Raw genomic sequence first — 18932 nt, 5'->3', positions numbered from 1 at the left:
TCCTGGGAATTCTTGAGGTGGATTTGAAAATGCTCAGACAGACTCTGAATTTGCAAATTACTCCAGTTCAAGACTGAAGTTCACTCTCGGGAAAACAGAACTGTTTTGAATCAGTATGACAGGGGTTGGGGGGAGAAGTGTGTGGGAGAGCTGCCCTTCAGTCACTTGAATTGCTCTCAGCGTATATGTTGCTAAACAACCAGATTCCATCTCCATCGTCATTCATACTCAAGTCCTTGTTGTTCTCTGTGTCAGTTGTCTTCTGTCTGTATAAGTATTGATCTGGACATAGAACATGGCATAATTTGCCTTTGACTCTGCTAAGCACATCTATACTATCCAGAGGAGAATACACTGCAGGATTTGGGGGTGTTACCAGTCTGTACAGATGACAGCTTAGTGTGTGTTCTCTAAGGAACTAGGCAAATGCTTTGTATTCAGGGTCATGTCTTTTCTGTATTTTTCACCTTTATAGGAAGAAACATTCATCCAAGTTGAACAAATGCCATGAAATGAATACGTGGTATGCCTGAACAGCTTGTTTTTAAATTTGGCTGTCACGTTAATGTGGACAGACACACACAACACTGTAACTACATTTAGTTATAATGAGTGAGTGAGTGAGTCAAAGTCACTCAGTCATGTCTGACTCTTTGCAACCCCATGGACTATACAGTCCATGGAATTCTCCAGGCCAGAATACTGGAGTGGGTAGCCTTTCCCTTCTTCAGGGAATCTTCCCAACAAAGGGATTGAACCCAGGTCTCCTGCATTGCAGGCAGATTCTTTACAAGCTGAGCCACAAGGGAAGCCCCTTAGCTGTAATAGTTTTAAAGTAATGACCTCATTTTTCACTTAACCACATTTTCACATTTCTGGGTGAGCCTTCAGATGTTCCCCTACATTGCTTTTATACATTAAAATTGGATAGGCATTGATTTTAAATTCTTTTAAATTATTCAATGTCTATTTAAAATAATGAAAAAGAAAAGCATTTGTAACTAATTGCTGGAATAGGAGACAGCCAAACCGTTTATAATGTGTTCAGTTTAACCTTTCAAAATAATAAATTCTGAGACTTCCTTGAAGGTCCATTGGCTAAGAAGTTGCCTTTCAGTGCAGGGGACACAGGTTTGATCCTTGGCTCTTCCCAGGTGAAGTTACTGATAAAGAATATGCCTGCCAATGCAGGAGTCGTAAGAGACGCAGGTTCAATCCCTGGGTCAGGAAGATGCCCTGGAGGAGTGCAAGCAACCCACTCCAGTATCCTTGCCTGGAGAATCCCATGGACAGAGGAGCCTGGCAGGTTACAGTCCATAGGGTCACAAAAAGCTGGACATGACTGAAGCAACTTAGCATGCTTGCAGACAGAGAAATGAGATCCCCCATGCTGTGGAGAAACTAAGCACATGTGCTGCAACTACTGAGTCTGCTGGTCACAGCTAGAGAGTCTGTGCACCACAGTGAAAGATCCCCAGTTATGCAACAAAGATGGACGGGCTACAACTAAGACCTGACACAGCCAAATAAATAAATAAATTCTGATTATAAAGAGAAGATAATAAGATTGAGTGTAAGCTTATCCTCATAAATGAATTGCACCGGATGGTTTATTAAGCAGACTTGTATCTATTATCACATCCAGGACTCCTAACAATCCTCCCAAGTAGGAGGCAGGTGTAGGTTCATGTTGTATAGAAGGAAATTGAAGCTCAGAGAAGCTAAGTCATTTGCTCAGGGCTCTTCAGTCAGAGTTCAGAGGATCCAGATTCTAGCTTTATTCCCACCTCATCTTTACCATAGGAAGGACAGGCGTCTGCTGGCTGCACTAGCCCCATAGGGCATGATGCAATTGACAAAATGTTTCCACATCCCCAAACTCTCTGTCCTATGACATTTCCTTTTGACTCTTGAAGTGTCCAAATGCTCTCATGATAATCTGTTAGGAAAACCTACTCTCAAGGAGGATTTAAAATGCCTTAATATGACTATACAGCCTAGTGTTTTCTCTTCCACCAAAATCTCAATTTTAGTAGAGTTCTGGGGACTTGCCTGTCAGCCCAGTGGTTAAGATGCTGTACTGCCAATGCAAGGGGTGAGGGGTCAATCCCCGATTAGGGAACTAAGATCCTATATGTCCCGCAGCAAAAAAAAAAAAAAAAAAAGTGCCATTTTTTAACAATGTAGTTGAGCAATAAAATGTATGTATGTATGTGTGTGTGTATATATATTTATATATATGTATATATATATATTTAAGTAGAGCTCTGGAACTTAGGCTCTAGAAATTAAATTTTTGGAAGCTTTGAACTGAAAAAACTGTGGGAGAGGATTGAAGTTTTGTGAAAAGCAGTTGCGAGGTAGGAAAGAGGGAAGAAGACCCCTTCATAACACCAGCTCTGTTTGTTGGGCAATCAAGCCTTTCATGATTAAACTAGGCTTTTATTTTCTTTTTTCAAGGCTTCTCTACTCATACTCCCCCTTAGTATTCCTTGTAATTTTAGAAGATTTCTTTGGAAGACTTTGTTATGAAATGGAAAATTGAGGCTTTCTTCCAAAACATGGTTTTTCAAAATTTGTTCTTTTAGAAATGAAGTGGTTTTTGTGGTTTACGTTTTCATCACTGTCTGAAACATATTTTCCAAAGTCGAGAGCCACACATGCCCGCTGGTGCCCTGCTGGCTTTGGCAGCCTGTGAAAGCATTTCTTTGGTGATTTTGGTCACCTAACACTTAGTTAACCTTGCAGACATGATATAATTATTCACAGGACTCTGCATATGGATTTTTAAAGTAATGATGATGGTCGAAACTGTAGATTTTTAATTTTTTATTTGATTGTTATTGAAGTAGTCTTTACTTGACTCCTTCATGTCCCTGTTCCATTTATTCCTTGCACAAATAGAAAAATAGCAACAAAAATTCCACTATGGAACAAAAACAGACTTAGAGACATAGAGAACAGACTGTGGTTGCCAGAGGAAGAGGTAGAGAAGGGGAGGAGCGGGAATCAGGATTAACAGATGCAAACTATTATACGTAGGATGATAAAGAACAAGGTCCTATTGTACAGCACAGGGAACTATATTTGATATCCTATGATGAACCATAATGGAAAAAAATATGAAAAATGGTGTGTGTATATATACATATAACTGAGACGTTTTACAACAGAAATTAAACACAACCTTGTAATCAACTATACTTCAATAAAATTATTTTTAAAATTCCAAAGATAAAATAGACATTTAGTTACTCAGAGAATATCTTTGCTCTGCAGATACAGAGTAAATTCTTTGCGATGAAGACTCTGCTCATGCTAGGAAAGAAATGCAGTAAAAGGAAAGTGGAGTTTTCTTTGTGTGTGTTGAGTGAGGATTGGGGGTGGGTTGAGCAACCCCAAAGAAGACGGACAGAAGAGAAAAGACTCTGAGCACTGAGCGTGTGATTCAGGCAGAACAAAGTAATTTTAGACAAGTCGTTAACTCCACGAAGTCTCTGTTTTCTCAGCTGTAAAATGAGGGGTTGGGACAACAGTGTTTTAAGAACCCACCCAACACACTGTGCTTCCAGGAAACCCAGCCTACCAGCCACAGGAAGCAGGGAAAACAGTTAAGAAACTCCTGAAATTTCCACCCCAAAGTCTCAGGCTGAAAGCCAGCCCTCTGTTGAGGCCCCTGGGGAAGAAAATTCAATGGCTGGACCATCAACTTTAATCTATAGCAGGGTTCAGAGTGGAGACCACAGACTTTCCCTATTACATATGCCCTTTTGAGGAACATCTAAACCTAAACAAGTTTAGGGTCCTCTCCCAAACTAATCAATAAACACCATTACTTAGGGTTAATAGATTCATTTTGAATTGCTATCTGGGAAACAGACATGAAATAAATTTTTAGAGTTTCTTCCCAGAAATGACTCAGAAAGGAGGAATATCCAACAGGACTTTACTTCAATCCACTCTGTACTCAATCTGTACTTGACCATTTGGGCCAGAATTCACATACCAAACCCAATGGGACTCGTGGTATGAGGTTTGATCAATACATACTAGCACTGGACTTCATCAGATACCAGCATTCACTGTGTCTGTAGAAGACTAGTTGGCTTCAAGTCTCAAGTTTAAAAAGATACCCAAGTATCCCAGCAAGAAAGAAAAACTAGCATGAATGACCACTCCACAGATGCCAGAACATTTGTACTGAGTCTAAAACCTTGCTGACAGTAATCAGCATAAGAAAATCTACTTGAACCTGGTTTCCATTACACTCACGTGTTTGAAATTTCAACCTATAAAAATGTAGCTACATTTTCATTTACTCACTTTACTAAACACCTTATTCAAGGCAACCTCATTTATTACAAATAGTTACTACTGCTGCTGCTAAGTCACTTCAGTCGTGTCTGACTCTTCACGACCCCATGGATGGCAGCCTACCAGGCTCCTCCATCCATGGGATTTTCCAGGCAAGAGTACTGGAGTGGGGTGCCATCGCCTTCTCCACCAAATAGTTACTACTGGCTACAACTGAATCATTAAGATAATCCAAGGTGTCAGCTTGATCATTTTTCTTCCTTTTCACTGACATTTGGTCCAGGGGTATTTTGTTGACCCAATGAATGTATAGGAGGGTTAATTCCAGCACCCACTGCTGGTCCTGAATGAGCAGTGATTTTGATAGGCAAGCAGTACAGACAGCTAATTTAAACCCTAAATCCTAAAGAGGACCCAGTTTGGGGGTCATTAACCTGTGGAGCAAGGAAAGACTTCAGAGATTTGTAAAAACAAGTGCAATAGTATGTGAATATGGGCATATGTGCATTTTTTCTGAGATCATTCATAATTCTTAAAGGATTTTATGAGTTTAAGCAAATCTAAGAAATCCATGTTAAAAAAAAAAAAAATTCTTAGTCTAGGAAGAACTTGGGGATAGGGAAAAAACTTCCAAACATAAGATGCATTTGAAGTACCTGACAGAGGGTAAATCAACTGTGACATGCTGAAGTGACACTATAGTCACATTGATTTGAAGAGAAATAATGTGGGATGGTAACTGGGATGCATGGCTCCCCCAGGGGAGGGACACGTTGGTCTCAGGTTAAAATCCCAAGTACATCCCTAACATTAAGGTTGAGGTAAGTGATTTTTTCATCTAGCTGAGCAATCTTTAGAAAGCCAGGAGCTCAGAGGTAGAATGAAGAAATCTGTGAGAGCATTGGGTTCAGAGTTAAGAGGGTTGTTTTGTTTTCTGAATGACAAAAGAACTATTTAACAAAATACACGTAGGCAGTATTCAGGGGCAGCCACGGATTCATGGTCCAGGGTAGCTGCCTTAATAAAACACAAAGAAAGAAAAATACTCTGCTTTCCAGGGAAGAATGAAACTAACTTTGATCATAGACTGGGGATAGAATTAGAGAGAACTAACAAAAAAATTCACATGAGGATTTGGAGCTAGGGAAAGCATCAGTTGCTTTGATGATGAAGCATGAAACACTGAAATAGCCATGGAGACAGCTATGCTTATGTAGAGGTCGAGTTTGTGGGTCCAGGGTCAACCCTCACCCCACCACCCTCACTCCCCCAGGTCTCTACACATGGGTTGATGTGTACAATGGATTTTCTCCCCCCTGAAATCCACAGGGAGAGGTCTGTACATGGATGCAAGAAAGGCAGGAGGGGGAAAGGATAATGTGAGATGACATAATATCTGTCTCTACTTTGGACTATTTTGAGCACCTCGGAAGGGTGGGTATCAGTCCATTTTTTTGAGAGAGATTTTTGTGAGTTTTTGAGCATAAGTGGGGCCTTTTTTCCTCCCTTCCCCCCAACTTGGCTGTGTCATGCCCTATTGCACCCAAGAGCTGCAAGGAAACAGCGTGCCTGTGGAGAGTAAGTTGGCAGCAGCAGGCAGGCCAATATTCTCATATTGAGACATGGTCAACCTTGCTGCTTCTTCCAATAATAGGCAGAAGCAATTCCACAAACCATCTAGAGTTTCTAGAAGCTCATGAGAACATTTATGTCTGAGCCCAAGTGACCGTTTCTCCAAAATTCTGAGAAATAGCAGGTGAAGATTTTGAGGAGGGGGCAGAAAGAACTTGCACTAAGAAGAAGGGGCTAACAATCTAGAAAATTCCAGTATCAATGTATAAAATGAACCCTTAGACACCAAAAGGAGAGGAGGCCCTGGCTGAGATCCACACGCACTTCCTTTCCACCCTCTCGTTCTCTCTTTTCGCTACCTCAACTACCCTTCTGCAGCATATTCCCCACTTAGCCAGGTTCTAGATGTTTCTATGGCCCACTGCTCTGAGCAGGATGGGCTGCACTAGCCACGCCTGGACTCCTGCAACTCTCTCTGCTTTGACAGCTGAGATCATCTGCTTTCCTCCCACTTACTTACAACAGGCTTCCCAGCTCCTGCCCAAATCTTCCAGCTCTTTCTCTGGACAACCCCAAAATGTCCCACAAGATCATTCGCAGCTTTTTAATTAGATATTTTGGCAAAAACTCTGTTTGTGTAAGATGACACTTCTCTGTGGAGGAATTTCATCCTTGGTAAAGACTTGAGAAGGTCCTTTATTTTAGCTATAGCCATTGACTATGGTTATATTTTCTTCTAAATCATTTTACTGCATTTAATTTTGTCAAATGTTATTTCAGCTGTTGCCATCAGAAATAATTAGATCTCTGTGAGATTAATTCCTTCGTCGTCCAGCTGCTGCCAGGAATTATGTCAATCATTTGTGCTTATGATGTCATGGTTTGTTTCCATGGTAACAAATATGCAGTCACAAGTGCCTCATTATCATTTCATTAGAGTGATGACATATTTATAGTATTCAGGAACAGCATATTGCCTTTTTAAATAACGTGTTCCTATGGCACACAAAAATACCCTTCTTCCTGAATGTACAATTTATCCCTGTCTTTTGCATCATTTCCTATATATATACTGCACACTGTTTGCTTGTTTAGGAAGAAACTAAATAAAAGATTGCTTAAAAGAAGTAAGACAACATAAAAGTATTAAAACTAGTCAATCCAAGGGAGAAGAAACATTTACAATATGAAATTCAAAGGACTATCAAATTATTATAAAAAAAAATCAAGCTGTTTAAAGCTTCCTACCTACCAGGATTTACCAACATATTTATTGAAAATATTAACTCAAAAGTTGAGAGAATCAAATAATATTTTAAGTAATTTAGAGTAGTCACTCCTCAAATTACAGCACTACTAATTATGAACCTGTAAAGAGACACTTGAAATGTCGGCACTCTAATGACTTCACACAAGTATAAAATTGTATTTCATTGAAGACGCAAGGACCGATAAACAATATTAAGTGACACATTTCAGATTGTTCTGTGAATGTGGTCTTTCTTCTTGCCACCGCTATCCCCTTGCCTTTTCATAAATCCTATTCAGAAGTGAAACATTTATTCGGTTCAGGGAGATTCTCTCTGGAGGGGAAATAATTTTATCAGTAAGACTCCCTGGTGATGAGGCTGACTGGGGACTGCTGTTAATCAGCCTTTTTGACGTGGTACCTTGAATAGCCCTTCCCATGATGCTCCATGATTCCACCTTAATCCTTTCCCTTTGAACTCACCATGACTCATACCTGTCTTTTTGTCCCTTTGTGTGTCTGAAGTTATCCCATTATTAACTTTAATTGGAAAGGTGCCTTTTGTTCCCCTAGTGGAGTCATACACTAACCACTGAACTCCCTAGGCTAAATTTCAGGGGAAGGAAAAACTTAATTTTTTTTAATAACTGAGGGGGATAAATAATGGTAACTCAGATAACTTCACAGTGATTAATAGGAAGTTACTGAAAAGGAGCATATATTTGTATGCATTTTATTTTGTAAAAGTGTTTCCATTCAAAAGCTCTTCTGAAAAGAAGAGAAAAAGAGAGCAGGCTGGGGAAGTGGGTTCCATAGGAATGTTTGCATAAGGGTTCAAGGAGCTTCCTGGCAGACAAGCGAACACGGAGACAGAGGGAGTGTGAATAGGAGCAAGGTTTCCTCATCAGTGAGGAGGAGTGATTAGAGCGTGGATGGATCTCCCCTGGGGGGAGCCTATGAGAGACAACAGAAAGAACTGTGTCCATTGAGTGTCTAGAAGACTTTGGAAGCATCAGGGAATCCTGCTTTAGACTTTGGTAGCACACAGTTCATCAGTTCAGGGAGACGGACTCAGCCACTAGGGTCTTGCATTCTTTGGAGCTCTCGCCAGCCCCCCTGGGTGTACAGACACCAGTACCCTGGAGAGAAACATGAGTCACCAAAACTCAAACACCCACAAGCATCACCAAAAGCTGTGACACCTTTGTCAAGCATCCAAAGTCTAGTGCCCATGGTGGACATAAGCTTATTCACAGGGCTCAGAGACTCAAGCAGCCAATCTCAAAAAAACAGGAAGTAAATGGTGACTTCAGTGTGATAGCTTAGAGGATGCATTTGTGGGTACACCAACAGTATTATCAAAACTATAAAAATAAAAGGCTGGGGTCTTTGAGGATTATGTTAAAATCCTACAATAGCAATAGATGAGAGCCACAGAAATGCACTACTCTGCCCTATTCTTTTGGCCCCTATTTAACTTCCAGAGTCTTGTGTTCTAAAAAAAAAAATGGCTGATCACTATACAGGAAGCAAACTGTTGGACTAGTACCCAGATCACACACACACACACACACACACACCAAGAAAGTCTATGTTTAGATTTGTTCCCTGCATTATCCCAGAGATTACAGTGTTCATAATAAAATCAACAAATCAAATCATATTGACATGTTGAGCTTCAAGACTAAAAACAAGGTTCATCTATTTATTTTTGTTCTTTTCAAAGGTACTTTAAGTCTTATTTGGGGATTTGTTAATCTTACAAAGTGTAGAAGGGAGCAAGTCTCTTTCAAGCCAAGAGGAGAAATGGGTCACTCGAAAGAGAGGGCCAAATAGACTCACCACATTTTAAAAAATCTTACTAAAATGACAATAAATCCTTTCATTGCTCTGTATGTAAATATACTTCTCCGTGAGGAAATGTCTGCTGGAGGGAGCAGGACATATAAATTCTAGCCCCAGATTTGCCTCCTTTGGGACCGTTGGCTAAGTTACCTGGTTTCTCTAAACTTTAGCCCCCGTTGTATGCAAAATTACATTAATAACATTTGTCTCACCTCCTTCAGAGATGTATGGACAGCAATGATTCATGCAAAAAAATGCTTTGTAAACAGTAAGGCATGTAGCAAAGATAAGATACTGCAATCTCAATCTCATTCCATCTGGCTTCCACCTCCACATGCCTTCTGAGAACTTTGTCATCCGAAATTTTCATGCCTCTCCCTCCCACTCTTGCTCCATCTCTGATATGGTCTTCAGAGGAGTGACGGATCCTCTGAGACTTATGTGATGAAGCAATCTAGAAGTTTACAGACTTCAAATGGGATTGACTTAATATGTGACCACATCAACAAATAATGCAGCTGCTACCCCACCTCTTCTGCAGAGTTCCCTTTCCTGGCATAGTTAAGAAGCTTAGATGTAGAAAGGGATAATTATCTCCTGATTCATTTTATCTGTGTTGTTCTCTTGAAAATTCTTTTCATCCAGTCCCTTTTTTTCTCCTTTCTCTGCACTCCCAGGGCTCTCTTCCTAATTTTCATTCAGCATTTTTCCTAAGGCTCCTAAGACAGCCTTGTAAGAATGAAAGGATGTGCAGTTTGGGGTCAGAGAGACCTGAACTCAAACTCTACCTCTATTACTTACTAGCTGTGTGAACAAGAGGAAATTATTCACCCCTCTTTAGCTCTGACTCCTTCTCTATTAACTGTGATAATAATACCTACCATATAGAATCAAATATAATGTATATCTCCTTATATAGTAATATAATATTATTATAATATATATAATAAATACCTCCTGCACTTTAATTCATCAAAATTTAGTAAACATCTATCAAGAACCAGACCTTACTCACACTTGGAAATGTGGTAACAAATGACAAATATAATAGGCATTAAATACTAGTATCCACTTCTCTATTACTTCTCCCTTTTTATTACTAATAAAGGCTTCCAAAACCAAGGCTTGGGCTGTCAAGTTCTCATGGGATAATGGAATCTCCCTAAAGCCAAGCCCTTACAACACTACAAAATCTTAGGCATCAAAAAGGAGACAAATCAACTTACCCATCCTTACTCCTTTGCCTGTACTTACATAAGATCAAGACTACTACAAATATTTCTTTTATGGAAATAGGGAAATAAATATCCTAGACCATGTGAACTAGTTTCTGAAGCCCATGCTGGAGAGGAGATTCAGGCAGGAACAGACTGCAGAAACCAGGAAAGAGAATGTTTTAATCCATTCAGGCTACTGTAACAAAATATCATAGACTGAGTGGTTTACAAAAGATAGAAATTTGTTTTCCATAGTTCCAGAGCCTGAGAAGTCCAAGATCAAGATATCAACAGATTAAGTGTCTTGTAGGGGCTTGCTTCATGTTCAAAAATGGCCATCTGCTCCTATGACCTTACCTGACTGAAGAAGTGAGGGAGCTCTCCACCACCACTTTTAATAGAGCACTAATCCCATTCATGAGCCCACATCCTCATGACCTATATACCTCCCAGAGCCTCTACCTCCTAATACCATCAAATTGTGGCTTAGGATTTCAAAATATGCATTTTGGGAGGATACAAACATTCAGTGCACAACAGGGAGATAAGAGTCTGTCAATGGTAGAATATAGACATGATCACCCACAAAAGAGTCCACCCTGAGTGGAGAAATAGGAAAAGTACTTTTGACCATTGTTGGTAAGGCACAGTCATGGCCACTAAAGCTCTGAAAGAAAGGTGCTTGCAGGTGTCTCTGACCAGATGCAACAGTCTTAGAAAGGCACAGCTTCTGGGAGAGAAGATTTGGAAGATGTGGTAGCCAATGAACACATGGTGTTGAAGGATAAGAAAAAGACAATCACGTGAAAAGTAAAATCAAAGTGAAAACACACAAAATCTCCCATTCCTTCCCCCCCCAAAACCAACATTTACTAAAGAAATATCATTTGACTGTACCAACAGATTTTTAGACCAAGAAACTTAATAAACCACCCAGTTCCCTCTCCCTTGCCTACTATAAACACCTATAATTGCTGACCCAAGAAAATGTATAAGAAATTTAACATGCATCCCAACAAGAATCAAATTTTATTATATAATTATTTGTTTAACGATCTATTTAATGATCATTAATAGAGGAATCTCTATTGATTTGAATCAAGTCAGAGATTCAAAAATCGGTGATGAAATGAACAACAACAACAACAAAAAGCTCATAAAAATGAAAAACAAGAGTTGATCAAGCTCAGTAAAGGAACTGAATTTTTTTAATCATCTCAGAAATGAACACTAAATTACAAGGTGCCTAAAGGAAAAGAAAATGAATAAAAATGTGATCCAGGACACTGATGAGGGGGATGGCTAAGAAAACACATAATGAGGTGTGTTTTTTTTAAAGATGAGAAAAAAAATTACAAAGACGATCCAACATATATTTAATTTGAATATACTTAATGCTGCAATCCAAAACAACTTTCTAAAAATAAAAGAATTGAATCTTCACACTGAAAATGCCTAGAGTGTATTCATTGTTGTCAACTACAAAATGTATTGTAGTAAATTATTTAAGCTTTATTTTTTATTAAACAAAAGTTAAATTTTTATTAAAAACAATCTTCAAGCACAAAATCCCACTCATTTACAAAAGGAAGAAATTAGGTGAATCTCAGACTTCTTGGCAGCAACATGTATGCAAAACAACAATACAGAAAATTTTTTGAAAAATTCAAGATAGAAGCATAAACTCAATGATCTTACATCCACTCAAGCTTTCCTTCAAGTGCCAAGGGTATGGAAAATCAGTTTTAATCTGAAAGAACTCAGAGAATACTGCATTCATAGGCCCTTCTTGGAAAATCTGCTAAGGAATTTAAACCAAGAGATGACTGGAGAAATCGGGGAAAAGTCTGGTAATAAGGACAAAATATATTGAATAGAGCTGAGAATAAAACAAAGATGGATGAAGAGTAGAAGATTTTTATATAAACACATGTTTTGAAAAAGTAGAAATAATTCAACTGAAAACTGGGAGAAGTACAGAGACAGAGGCATAGAAACAGTTTACTGACTGTGCTGCCAACAGTAAGTGAAAGTCAGAGAACTGAAAGACTGCCTTCCTAAAAACCTAAGGATGACCCTGCATACCAAGATAAGACCTTTTCAGAAGGAATAATTACTATTTGTCACTGATGTGTAATATTTTATTCTTGTATTCTATGCTAACAACAGGGAATATTGTATTATTTCTCAATTTTTATATTTCTATTCACTTTATATTACTTTATTATTTTAAAAAATGCCTCCACTGCCTAAAACTGAGCCCCGTTTGAGGCCATAGAGATTATATACCATCCACCTGACCCTAGGAGTAATGGGTTAGATTCTGGAATCCTGGCAAATCAGTAGCCATGGAAATGACTCGGTCCAAAGGATCTGGGGCAGAAAAGCTAGTTCAGGCGGGTATCAATGATAGCTTCAGGAAATGAAAGAGGCTGAGCAGCTGTGCTCCTTAGCAATCTGTGATTTACTGCAAACTTAGTAGCATGACTCTACTCTGATCAAGAGGAAAGACTTTGGAGAAAATGGAGAATATTATCCAGAGATAGATGCTACTTCAGTTCAGTTCAGTTCAGTTGCTCAGTCATGTCTGACTCTTTGCGACCCCATGAATTGCAGCACGCCAAGCCTCCCTGTCCATCACCAACTCCCGGAGTTCACTCAAACTCACATCCATTGAGTCAGTGATGCCATCCAGCCATCTCATCCTCTGTTGTCCCCTTCTCCTCCTGCCTCCAATCCCTCCCAGCATCAGGGTCTTTTCCAATGAGTCAACTCTTTGTATGAGGTGGCCAAAGCATTGGAGTTTCAGCTTCAGCATCAGCCCTTCCAATGAACACTCAGGACTGATCTTCTTTAGGATGGACTGGTTGGATCTCCTTGCAGTCCAAGGGACTCTCAAGAGTCTTCTCCAACACCACAGTTCAGAAGCATCAATTCTTTAGTGCTCAGCTTTCTTCACAGTCCAACTCTCACATCCATACATGATGGATGTGAGATGCTACTTATACAATAGCAAATCCTAACACTTTAAACAGTTTAACTCCCTCAAGTGCCTTTCTTTTCCTGGTACACCAATGTCATTCTCATAATCATTTTACTCTTCTCTGCTGAGTTCTTATGAAGTTCTTAAAGCCTGGAAGGACTCCAAACAGAAAGGAGTGATTTTCTCATGAAAATGACATCATGACCTCTATGACAGATCATAGGCTAAAAAGTTCAGGAGACATTCTATTCCATGTGCTTGTACTTATAAGACAAGTTAGATTACCTTGCAAAGCAAGTTCTAGACTTTAGGGATAATCCCTGACAGCTGACCATTTTGAGGATCACAGAAAGACTAGGTTAAAATTCCAGTCATAAATTGTATTCTTTGTCAGTACACCTAATGAATTGTATCAAGTGGCTTCTTAACTATCTTATCACTGATGATTGACGATGATTGCTGTGTAAATGTGGTGGCATCAAACCCAGATACACCCCCTGCAGAGTTTATAAGTTCTTGTCTCTCCCTGAGGACACGTCTGTCATATCAGTCAGTGCCAATGGAATAGGTACTTAGAACAAGGCTCTAATTTTGTTTGTGAGGAAACAAGTCTGGAGCAGTAAGTTGTAGCCCAATAAGTAATAACAGTAAGTATTCCAAGAGCTCTAGCACAACAGGTCAGTTAGGAATTTCCTTGAGATCAAGAAAATAATAAGAGGAAAGGATACTACAGAGTTATATATGGAACTGAGAAGGATCAAAACCTTAGTGAGAACTCAAGGAACCTCATCACAGCCAAGCACCTAGACCTTGTAAGGACTGAACCAGAATTCAGAGCAAAGTCCACCCAATATTCAGTTATGCTCTACTCATCAATCACAGGGTAATTAGTGTAGGAATTAACTGATCAACAGTATTGTGCTAATTCTCATTACTACAACTTGCTCATCAAAGATTCCATGGGGCAGCTCTCACATCAATGCTTCCAGGCTTCAGCACATGAAAATGACAATAATGATGAAAAAGATGATAATAATAATACCTGTAATTTTTTTGATCTTGTACCACAGACTACATAATGTATTAAATATTAGCCCTTTTCCCTGGTGGCTCAGATGGTAAAAAATCTGCCTGCAATGCAGGAGACTTGGGTCAGGAAGATCCCTTGCAGAAGGGAATGGCTACCCACTCCAGTATTCTTGCCTGGAGAATTCCATGGACAAAGGAGCATGGCAGGCTACAGATCCATGAGATCGCAGAGTCGGACTCAACTGAGCAACTTCCACTTTCACTTACAGAAAGTGAAGGGCTTCCTAGGTAGTGCTTGTGAAAAAGAATCCACCTGAAAATGCAGCACCTGTAAGAGACACAGGTTAGATCTCTGGGTAGGGAAGATCCCCTCGAGGACAGCATGGAAACCCACTCCAGTATTCTTGCTGGAGAGTGGAAACCCACTCCAGTCCTGGGCATCCCATGGACAGAGGAGCCTGGCAAGCCACAGGATCACAAAGAGCCAGACACAACTGAAGTGATGTAACACACACAGCAAATAAAACCAAGATTTTAAGCTAGATAATTACCCAGGTGATGATGGACAGGGAGGCCTGGCGTGCTGCAATTCATGGGGTCGCAAAGAGTCGGACACAACTGAGCGACTGAACTGAACTGGTGATTCCAAAGCTCATATTGTTTGTGCTATAACATCTTTAGATCATGAGACCCTTTCATGGACCCTTCCATGCCCTTCTGAACTGTGGAGCTCTGTGGAGCCTATATGATGATTTATGCTTAAAGATTTACCTACGGCCACTGTCCTGCACCGGTAGGACTGAGCTGGCAGAGTCAGGGTTTAAGCCATTCAGTTCAGTTCAGTTCAGTCGCTCAGTCATGTCCGATTCTTTGTGATTTCATGGACTGCATTATGCCAGGCTTTCCTGTCCAACACCAACTCCCAGAGCTTACTTAAACTCATGTCTATCAAGTTGGTGATGCCATCCAACCATCTCATCCTCTGTCGTCCCCTTCTCCTCCTACCTTCAATCTTTCCCAGCATCAGGGTCTTTTCCAATGAGTCAGTTCTTTGCATCAGGCAGCCAGAGTATTGGAGTTTCAGCTTCAGCATCAGTCCTTCCAATGAACACCCAAGACTCATTTCCTTTAGGATGGACTGTTTGGATTCCCTTGCATTCCAAGGGACTCTCTAGAGTCTTATCCAGCACCACAGTTCAAAAGCATCAATTCTTTGGTGCTCAGCTTTCTTTATAGTCCAACCCTCACATATCCAAGCCATTCAGATGCTTCCATTTCTTGGGGTGTCTAACATACTTGCTCAGAGGTTACTGATACCTCCCTCCCTATCTGCACTCAAGCCCAGTGCTCTGCTCCTTCTCAATACTGATCCTACACCTACATGTTACAATTTCCAGACTTAGAAAAAATTTTACCTCAAAAGGCTTGAGTTCTTTAGGTCAGTCTTAAATTGTATAACCTTTAGGGAATTATAAAATATCTCTGTTCTTTTGATTTCAACATTTGCTGTTTCATTCCCTCTAGTATAGAGTCAGGAAGCATGTGTGGGACACCAGATTACTAGGATCAAAGTTTTTTTTTTAATTATTTATTAATATGAACAATTGAACTAGGGTTATGAAGATATACATATATATACACACACACACACACACATATGTTTGTATTTTCTCCTTACTAGATTGTGTTCTTTTTTTTTTTTTCAGATTTGGACTATATTACTAAGGAAGAAGTTCATAAGACATATATGGAATAAGTCATGTATCCCTAAATTTAAGGGGCTTACTTGTAAAAGTTTATTTCTTGTTCACATCAGAGTCTGACATGGCTCTGGTAGCTTTCGACACTGCTTACATCCAGAGGGTGATTCAGCAGCTCAGGCTGGCTGTATTTTATAATTCCACCATCTTAGAGTCTTCCACTCCCAGCTGTACAGCCAAGAGAGGGTGTGTTATTTACACAGTTACTCAACTGCCTCAGATTGGAAGTAGCACATTGCTTCCTTTCACATTCCCATTGGTTATAACACAGTCACTTGGTCCAACATAACTGCAGGGAAGGTTGAGGAATGAAGTCCTGTATACTCAAGAGGGAACGCTGGATGCGTGAGCTCCGTGCCTGGCTCTGCCTTCAAATTGCATAGTCTCTGGCCCTTTAAATCCTAGATCCAATCTTGCTAATTTCACACATCCATTCACACAGGAATTTCTCATGTCTCCACCTTCAAACTATTGAGAATATAATTCTTGACCACCGCCTCTACTGTGTTCAGCATGGTCCCAGCCACCATCATTGATCCTGTTGATGACTGCAATAGGTTCTGTACTGGCTTTGTGGCTTCCTCCCTTGCCCCATACACTCTGTCCTCAAAACCACCAGAGTAATGTTAAATATGAGTCAAATCAGGGATACCCCATTTCACTCAGAGTCAACATCACTTCAGGGTCGGCATCATTACCATGACCTACCAAGCTTTTCATAATCTGCCATCCCTTCATCTCTCCAACCTTATCACACACACTTCTTCCCTTCATGCTCCTCTAGCAACCCAGTATGCTCCTGCCAGAAGGTTTTGCACTGGCTGTTCCTCCCATACAAAATGCCTTACCCCTGGATATCAGCATAGCTAATTTCCTCTCCCCCTCCAATTCTTTGTCCAACTGTCACCCTCTCAATGGCAGCTCCCCTGGCACACTCTGCCCCCAACTCTGCTGCACTCTCCATTCCCATTTCCTCACTATATTTTTTCTTGGTGTTTATCTTGTTCCAACATATTACATAACATATATTTATTTTGTCAATTGGCCCATAGTAGTCACTGGAATAAGTACCATGAGCTTAGGGAATTTTGTTTGTTTGCTTCACAAGTCCCTGGAATAGCACCTGGCACATAGCAAGAACTCAATCAATATTATCAAATAAACAAGTGAATGAATCCTGGTATCCAACGGACCTAGTGATGCATCCCAGAATCTTCTTCAATATTTCTGCTAGAGGATGTGATGGAGTTAAATAAATCTCTTTGCCTGATATCCACGAATCCCCAAACTAAATATGTCAGTTAGAATTTTACTATCACTTTCATAAAATTCACTAAAATTTCTAAAATTCTCACTAAAATTCACTAAAATTTCATGAATTCACTAAAATTCATCAGTCATCCATGATTGTTACATTGCAAAAGTCATTTTGTAGGTTTCTGGAATTTTCTTTAATTTTTTTTAAGGTTTGTCTTTGCCTGCCAGTATAGCATAATTAGGTATTAAGACGTTCAAGGCCAAGATTATGGCTTTCAACTTAACTGGTACATAAAGGGACTTAATATCATTAATTGGACACTAGTGTTGATTTTTTACATAAACATTTTAACAATTCTCTTAGCCTTTATTTCTAGGCAAATTCTCCTCAGCATATAGACCAAGGCCAACTAATCATAAGAGGTAAGCTTAGGAAACTGGAATATTTTCTCACTCACCCAAGATCCCTTAAGGACAAGACTTGGAGAATAGCTCTAGCCATACTGGGCTGTCAGAACCTAATAAATGAGCCTCCTTTTATCCAGAAGAAAGTCTGGAAAACAGACCAAAGGTTTTCAAGACCATTTCTGTCTCTTTTCCCAAGAGGCTGGGTCGCTGGTGTCTGGACACAAGCTGAGCATTACAGTCATTGTTTTACATAAGGAGTCCCTTTGATCTGGTTTAAAAACACAAACAGAAGGGCCTTTGCCCAATCTGAATTTGACATGTGTCCTTTGATTCTGTAAATAATCAAATTTGAACACAGTGTTATAACCACAACTGCAAAGTGTGGAATGAAGCAAGTTTTTATTATAAGAAGACAATTTGCATTTACTAAGCAATATTTTTCAACAATACATTCTTTTTTTCTGAGATTCTTAACATGTTCCTTCATCAGTACGATTTATTTCTTTTTCTTTTTTCATTCCCATAATTCTCAACAATAAAGGAAAATCTATTTAAAATAGTTCATTTTCCACAAAGAGACAAAAAAGAATATTTTCAAAAGAAACCAAAAAACCAAAGTTATTCAGATCAGTTCAATCTGTGTCTTCTGGACAACTTGACTATTGAGGGTGGAATGATTAGTTAAAAGGTTTTTCATGGAGTCCAGAGGTTAGCACTGTCTGGATATCATCAGGTATGTGAGACACTAGCCCAGGGAAAAAAAAGCATTGCTTCTGTAGGAAGTTAAGAAAGTATTTACTTTCAACCTTCTCAGTAAAGGAAATGCAAGCCAGCGAACCTACTTTCTGGGGGCTTTTGGTCTCTGGATTTGTAAGCCCCAGGGCCCAAGAGAGGTTACAACCTTGAGCCCAAGTTCCCCAGAGCACCAAGGTCATTTCTAAACTTGCAGGGTGAAATGTATTTAAAGCCCTTCCCCAAAGGGAGTTGCAAAAGTTAGAAGTTGTTTCACTGTCAGGGTCAATTTAGATTCGAAAGAGTGCAGGAGAAGGGGGTCTTTGCCCAGGGGACTTCCTAGGAAAAACAGAATTGACCTATTTTTAAGGAGAATGAATTCCAGAACTCCTCCATCCTTGGGACCCACTCCACAACCACATCCGTTCTCTATTCTAATGGAGGAGAGAATTTTCTGCAAATCACTTCTGCTAATAACAATTGTCACCCTCTGTACAAGGAGCTGCCAGGGCCCCTGGCACCCTTAAGCCACATCATTAACTCCAACCAGGCAAATACTCTCACTG

Source organism: Capricornis sumatraensis, chromosome 5 (genome assembly GCF_032405125.1).
Source record: "Capricornis sumatraensis isolate serow.1 chromosome 5, serow.2, whole genome shotgun sequence".
In the NCBI taxonomy this organism is placed as follows: domain Eukaryota; kingdom Metazoa; phylum Chordata; class Mammalia; order Artiodactyla; family Bovidae; genus Capricornis; species Capricornis sumatraensis.
The sequence above is the reverse complement of the archived record's forward strand: the minus strand, read 5'-3'. Positions refer to the sequence as shown.